Source organism: Dendropsophus ebraccatus, chromosome 6 (assembly GCF_027789765.1).
Source record: "Dendropsophus ebraccatus isolate aDenEbr1 chromosome 6, aDenEbr1.pat, whole genome shotgun sequence".
NCBI lineage: Eukaryota > Metazoa > Chordata > Amphibia > Anura > Hylidae > Dendropsophus > Dendropsophus ebraccatus.
The window spans coordinates 15,765,802-15,772,740 of NC_091459.1; positions in this window are offsets into that span (position 1 = coordinate 15,765,802).

Here is a 6,939-nt window from a genome sequence, read left to right on the forward strand (position 1 = left end):
TACTTACAGGACTATTCTCATCTAAACTAACATAGTTGTACTTGTAGGGGTCGTCAAGTTCAATATTTTTAGTGCATAAATTTAGCAAACTTGCTATCACGCCAAAGGAGAAATAGTGAGCCCTAACTGAACTCAGCACTCTTTCCCTGCCCACTTGGTATCGGACTGGCCCACTAGAGGAACGGGGAATCCTCCGGTGGGCCCCCAGCTTTAGAACCTGCACAAACATTGACTGATATGTTGTTTCTCACTGGTTCATCATTGGTGGGCCTCAGATACCCCAGTCCGACACTGCTTGGCACGCTGCCCTAGGCGGCAGCCCCTAACTGTGTGACGGTCCCTACACAGCTAAGTGCCGGGGCTATTATGTATGTATAGTCAACAGTCTGTGTCAAAACCACCAGAGATGGATAAGTCATGAATCTGAACCAGAGAGGAGTCAGATAACAAGCCAACTTCTAGACCACCAACCTCTTTGTGCCAGCCACTCCAGAATGCCCAGACAATACAGAATCATGCAGGTCCCTTAGTAAATGTAACCAGAACTGTGAAGGAACAAACATTTTAGAGACTGGGGCCTTGTCAGATCCTGATTAGAGATGATCGAACATTGGGAAATGTCAGGTTCGATCAAACTCGAACCTTCTCAAACCTTCAGCATTTGATTCCCAATGCCTTCCCGTTCCGTGGGGAAGGTGGAGACAGCCTGAGTACCGCCTGAAATACAGGGATACAGCCTAGGTAATAGGAGAAGGTTCGAGTTTGATCGAACCTGACATTTCCCGATGTTCGATCATCTCTAATCCTGATGAGCTTTAATTTGAGTGGATGAATCAGGAGCAATGGCAGAGACAATGGTGTCTTTGGGCAGGATGGGCTCAGGATTCTCCTACGGTTGGTAGCTAGCACAAAAACTCCTGGACAGAACGCCAGCTTTGACATTTTTAGATCCAGGTCTATGGGTAACAACAAAATTTAATTGTGTAAAGAAAAATGCCCAATGTACTTGTCATGGGTTTAACCTTTTTGACACTCTCCAGAAAAGTCAGATTCTGATGACCAGTGAGGACCCTGACACAATGCTGGGCACCTTCGAAGAAGTGGCGCCATTCCTCAAAAGCCAATTGTTCACAGTTCCCCACGTTATAATTTCTCTTTCAAAATGTTCTAGAGAAATTGGTACAAGGTTGTTTCTGCCGCACTGATTGGCTAATCGGCCCCAGCCGGAATGACATACCCCCGGATGAGACAGCCCGGGAACCGCCTGGAATTCTGGGATACAGCCTAGGTAATAGGATGTATCCTGGAATTCCAGGCAGTACCTGGGCTGTCTCCTCCTTCCCCACGGACCAGGAAGGCATCGGGAATCAAATGCGGAAGGTTCGACAAGGTTCGAGTTCTACAGAACCTAAGATTTTCCGATGTTCGATCATCTCTAGTTGTAAAGTCTACACTTGCAGAGGATAAACTTGGGTGAATGCTGCGGTATTATTTCTCTTATTTTTAATGAATATGGACTCATCTGTCGGTTGGGCCCCACCCATGTCTGGTCCCATGTGCCCTAATTTACCACACCTGGGCAGCAGTGCCAGCCATCCTTCTCTCTATACATCTATCTATAATTTATCACCATCATGTTATAGAGCAGGAAGAACTGAGCAGATTGATATATATCTTTGTAGAAAAAAATTCTGTATAACTTGATTGTAATTCCTGATCATTCTGTGATAAGGAGTCCAGTGGGCGGGGTCACTCAATAGACTGGACTCTTTAGCCTGGATGTCAATCAATAAATTACAAGTTATACTGAATATTTTTCCAGAAAGATATACATCAATCTTTTCAGCTCCTCCAGCTCTATAACATGGTGCCGATAGCTTAGGTAGCATTTCCATGATGAAGGGTTCCTTTTAATCTCACTAAATAGACTCTTATAGTTTGATGTTCCTGAGCTTCTTATACATTAAGCGATGCGTATCCTTGTAATGTGGCTCTGGGTTCTGTAAGTGTCTGAAATCCACTAATGAGGTTTACTCAGCATCATTGTAGCTGGAACGAGCCGCAGATTTATTAGAGCTTATGATGTGCGAGAATGTCGTACTTACTTTGAGAACACTAAATGAGTGTTATCAGCAGAGTGGCCGCCTCTAAATTGGCTGATGTGCACAAAATAAGTGACTTTTTTTGGCGCATTTATGTGATTTATTCTGGTACATAAATTTGCTGATCTTGGGAAAAACACACTAGTCAGTGGCAGATATTGCAGAAGTCAGGGACGGAATGAGAGGGGTCCGGGCTCCTGGGCTATAATGGTAATGGCCCTTAACATTCTCCATAGTTAGAATACACTTGAGCTGAACTAACATTATGCCTTTCGGCAGCAGTCGTGTTTTTTTATCTCTGCTTTTGCTTGTATTTTCACACTTAAATAGGACGTTGCAGCTCTACTGACCTGTCTCTTTTAATATATAATTGTATTTCCCGTAATATAAGGATTCTGGAGCATCTTTTCTTAGAACTCCATGTTGTGCTATTCCTGGAAATGGAAATGTAGGAATAAATTTACTATTTGGTGTTACCAGTTATATGATGGGACACTGTCCAATCAGGGATGAAAGCATCGGACTATTGTACAGAGACCTTCCTATAACCAGGACTATAGAAACGCACAGTTGTCAATTTATTCAGGCGTTTCTAGTAGACGTCCGCCATGTTTTCAGGAACCATTGACATCTGTTACCGTTCTAGGATTTGCCCCCTCAGCATTTGCAAGATTCTTCACATTCACATAACTAAAATTTCAACAATGTTTCTCCGACACCTCTCTGGAACTTTTAGAGCAGAGCGGTGGTTGGTAACCTAGACAACCAGCTGTCAATAATGGGAGGGAAGAGCAGCATATCAGGAGATAGAGGAAAGTTTTCTAAATTAGGGTACTATTAGACGGGCCGATGGGGGCCCAATAATACCTGTAAACGAGCGCCGATCTGCTAGATCGGTGCTCGTTTACTGGGCCTATTACACAGCCCGATAATCGTTTAACAAGGGCTGCATGGACATCGTTACCAATGTAACTTTATACTTTACCTATCCACGCTCCAGGGCTGCTCCTGCGGTCCGCTTCTCCCCAGGTCCCATGCGCTTTATTTTCAGAGCGGCCTGTCAGCTGAAAAGCCGCCCATGCCAATCACAGGCCGGGACCACCGCGGTCTGTGATTGGCTAAGTAGCCTGTCAGCTGACAGGCCGCTCTGAAACTAGAGCACGCAGGACGCGGGGAGAAGTGGACCGCAGGAGCAGCCCTGGAGCGTGGATAGGTAAAGATGATCGTTGTCATCGGCTGATCGTTGCATTTATGACACGGAGCGATAATCGGCCAAATCGGGCCGATTCGGTCCATTATCGTTCCATGTAATAGTACCCTTAGGCCTTATTCACACGTTCAGTGATTTTCAAGGTCCGTGGATGAAGTCCGCTATCTTTCTCTGTCTTCCATGAAAAAAACATGTGATTGCATCCGTTTTGCATCAGTGTCTGTGTTTTTCACGGATCTGTTGAAAGTTTTTTAAATTACATCACATCCGTGTTTTTTTCACGGATTGCACAGATGTCAGAAACATACAATCCGTGAAAAACACAGATCACATAAACTTCTATGGGGGGATCCGTGCCGTCATCCGTTATGACGTCCTATTTTTTTTTCCACGGAACAGAATGTGTGAATAGCTCTATAGAAAGCAATGGGCTGTAATATTGTCCGTGATCACTTACAACTTCATGGAATGTGTGAATAAGGCCTCAGTGTATTTGGAAAAATATGTAACTTGATGCAGTAGTAAGTGCAGGGAATAAAGCACTTTATAAGCATTTCCCATAATAAGTGTATTTTGGGGATTTTTATAACTTTTGGGGGGTAATACAATACTTTAATAAACATTTTCACCGGACTTCTCCTTTAAGGCCCTATTAGTCGCTGTGATTATCTGCCAAATCAGGAAGATATTGCCCCATGTAATAGGACTAGTGATCAGCCAACAAACAAGCAAACACTTGATTGTTTCCAGATCACTCACATTAAACCGGGCATAAAATAATCTGCCATCGGCCCCACATTTCTCCATGTAATAGGAGATGTGCAGCAAACTGCTGACTAAAGAAAGGACTGCACAAACATTCTAGCGATGTTCTTGCAGCCCTGGCAGCATGATCATTGAATTGTGTAATAGACTCTGATTCTGCCGAAAGAATTGACATGTCAGTTCTTTCGGCTGAATGCGGAATCAGCCGGCCCATAGAATGGTGTCTATGGAGCCGGCGGAAAGGCGTGCGTCCATGCAGGGCCGGCCTTTGGGGTGTGCGACCTGTGCGGTTGCACAGGGCGCATAACTCCCGGCCAGCAGGGGGCGCTCTGGCAGACAGTGACAGCTGCACATTTAGCTATAGAAATGTGTGCTGTCTCTGTCTGCAGGAGCGCAGGCACACTATAGGAGGAGGAAGGCGCAGGGCGATCAGCCATAGAGGCGCCCGGGCAGAGAGGCAGCTCTGCATACCTATCTTTGGTGTAGAAAAGATCACTGTATGTCTGCAGGAGCGCCGTTAGAAACCACTGTATGAGCAGGGTGCCGGGCGGCCAGCAGGGGGAGCGATCGGGGCGGACAGACATACACAGCACGACACTGTCACATAATGCATGTTGTGTATGTCTGTCCGCCCCGATCGCTCCCCCTGCTGGCCGCCCGGCACCCTGCTCATACAGTGGTTTCTAACGGCGCTCCTGCAGACATACAGCGTACCGTTCCTTTCTACAACAGATAAGTATGCAGAGCTGCCTCTCTGCCCGGGCGCCTCTATGGCTGATCGCCAGCGTCTCGTGCGTCCCGACGGATGAGTGACGTCACTGGAGCGACGCCCGCCGAGCTGAGGAGACGCGCGGCGGGGAGCCAGGTGAGTTAAAGTGTCTGTTTTTTTTGTATGTGTGTTTGTTAGTGCATACATGGGGAGGGGATGGGGTGGCAACTCCCTACCTACAGCTACCCACAAGTACCTACCTACAGTTACCTATAACTAACTACAGCTACCCACAACTACCTATAACTACCTACCTACAACTACCTACAACTACCTACAACTACCTACCTATAACTACCTACCTGCAGCTACCTATAACTAACTACCTACAACTACCTACCAACAACTACCTATAACTACCTACAACTACCTACCTATAACTATCTACCTACAGCTACCTATAACTACCTACCTGCAGCTACCCACAACTACCTACAGCTACTTATAACTACCTACCTGCAGATACCCACAACTACCTACAGCTCACTATCTATAACTATCTACCTACAGCTACAGATAACTACCTACCTGCAGATACCCACAACTACCTACAGCTACCTATCTATAACTATCTACCTACAGCTACCGATAACTACCTACCTACAGCTGCTTACCTACAGCTACCTATAACTACCTTCCTACAGCTACCTACAGCTATCTTCTTACAGCTACCTTTAACTACCTACAGCTACCTACCTATAACTATCTACCTACACCTACCTATCTACAGCTACCCCCATTTCCTATCTGTACAGCTCCCTGCCCACCCTCCTCATCCCCCTCCTCTCATCTCTCTCCTATTGTTTGTAATGGCTAACCGCCATTTTACATCTTTCCCCAAATTTCCTCTTATTTCCATCTTTTCCCTGCCCTTCTTTCCTTCTCCGATACTGCCAATTCCCTCTCTCTATGATCTATCTCAGGAGATCGCTCTTGCTCTGACATTCTGGTGCTCAAGTGACAAATAAGTGCGCTTGTGCATTATATGGGGGCACAGAGGGGGCCTGACTACTATTTGGGGGCATGTATTGGGCATACTGCTTATATGGAGGCACAGAGGGGGCCGACTACTATTTGGGGGCATGTATTGGACACACTGCTTATATGGGGGCACAGAGGGGGCCGACTACTATTTGGAGGCATGTATTCAGCATGCTGCTTATATGGGGGCACAGAGGGGGCCTGACTACTATTTGGAGGCATGTATTGGGCATACTGCTTATATGGGGGCACAGAGCAGCCTGACTACTATTTGGAGGCATGTATTGGGCATACTGCTTATATGGGGGCACAGAGGGGGCCTGACTACTATTTGGGGGCATGTATTGGACACACTGCTTATATGGGGGCACAGAGTGGTCTCTGTTACTGTGTGAAGTGATACAGATGAGGATTTGTATGGCGATGAGGATGGTGCTGCATTAGAGAGGAGCCTAATATGTTTCTCTGGCAGATTCTGCGGAGTCGAGGTGTCACCAGGAAAAGTCTCCATGATGGTCTAAACAAGAAGAAAAGAAAAAGGGCCTGCAAAAACATCACCTGCCATTCATACAGAGAAAACGCCCCCTGTGAGTCTAGTATTGAGTATTGTCGTATGTTAATGTATTATTATTTTTTAGTTGTATGTGGTATTACAGTTTGTCTCTATTCACACCAATGGAACTGGGTTGTAATACCACACACAACCTGAGGACTGGGAAGGAGCAGTTTATGAAAGATAGTAACCATGTTTTTTTAATCCTGGATAACTACTTTAATAGGGTTGTCTAAAATTGGAAAGGACAGCTACTTTGTTGCAGAAACAGCACAGCCACAGGGACAGCAGCAGCTCCGTCCCTGTGTGTGTGTGTGTGTGTGTGTATATATATATATATATATATATATATATATATATATATTTTATTATGGTGCCCTGGAGGGGGGGGGGCGCCAGAAGTCGGTTTCGCACAGGGCGCCATCTACCCTAAGGCCGGCCCTGCGTCCATGAGCGCGTACAGCAAGCGGAGTTTATCCGCAAGAATTCTCAGTGTGAACCCTCCCTAACCGAGTACAGATCCAGCAATGTACTATGGCCCTTAGCAAAGACTTCAGAA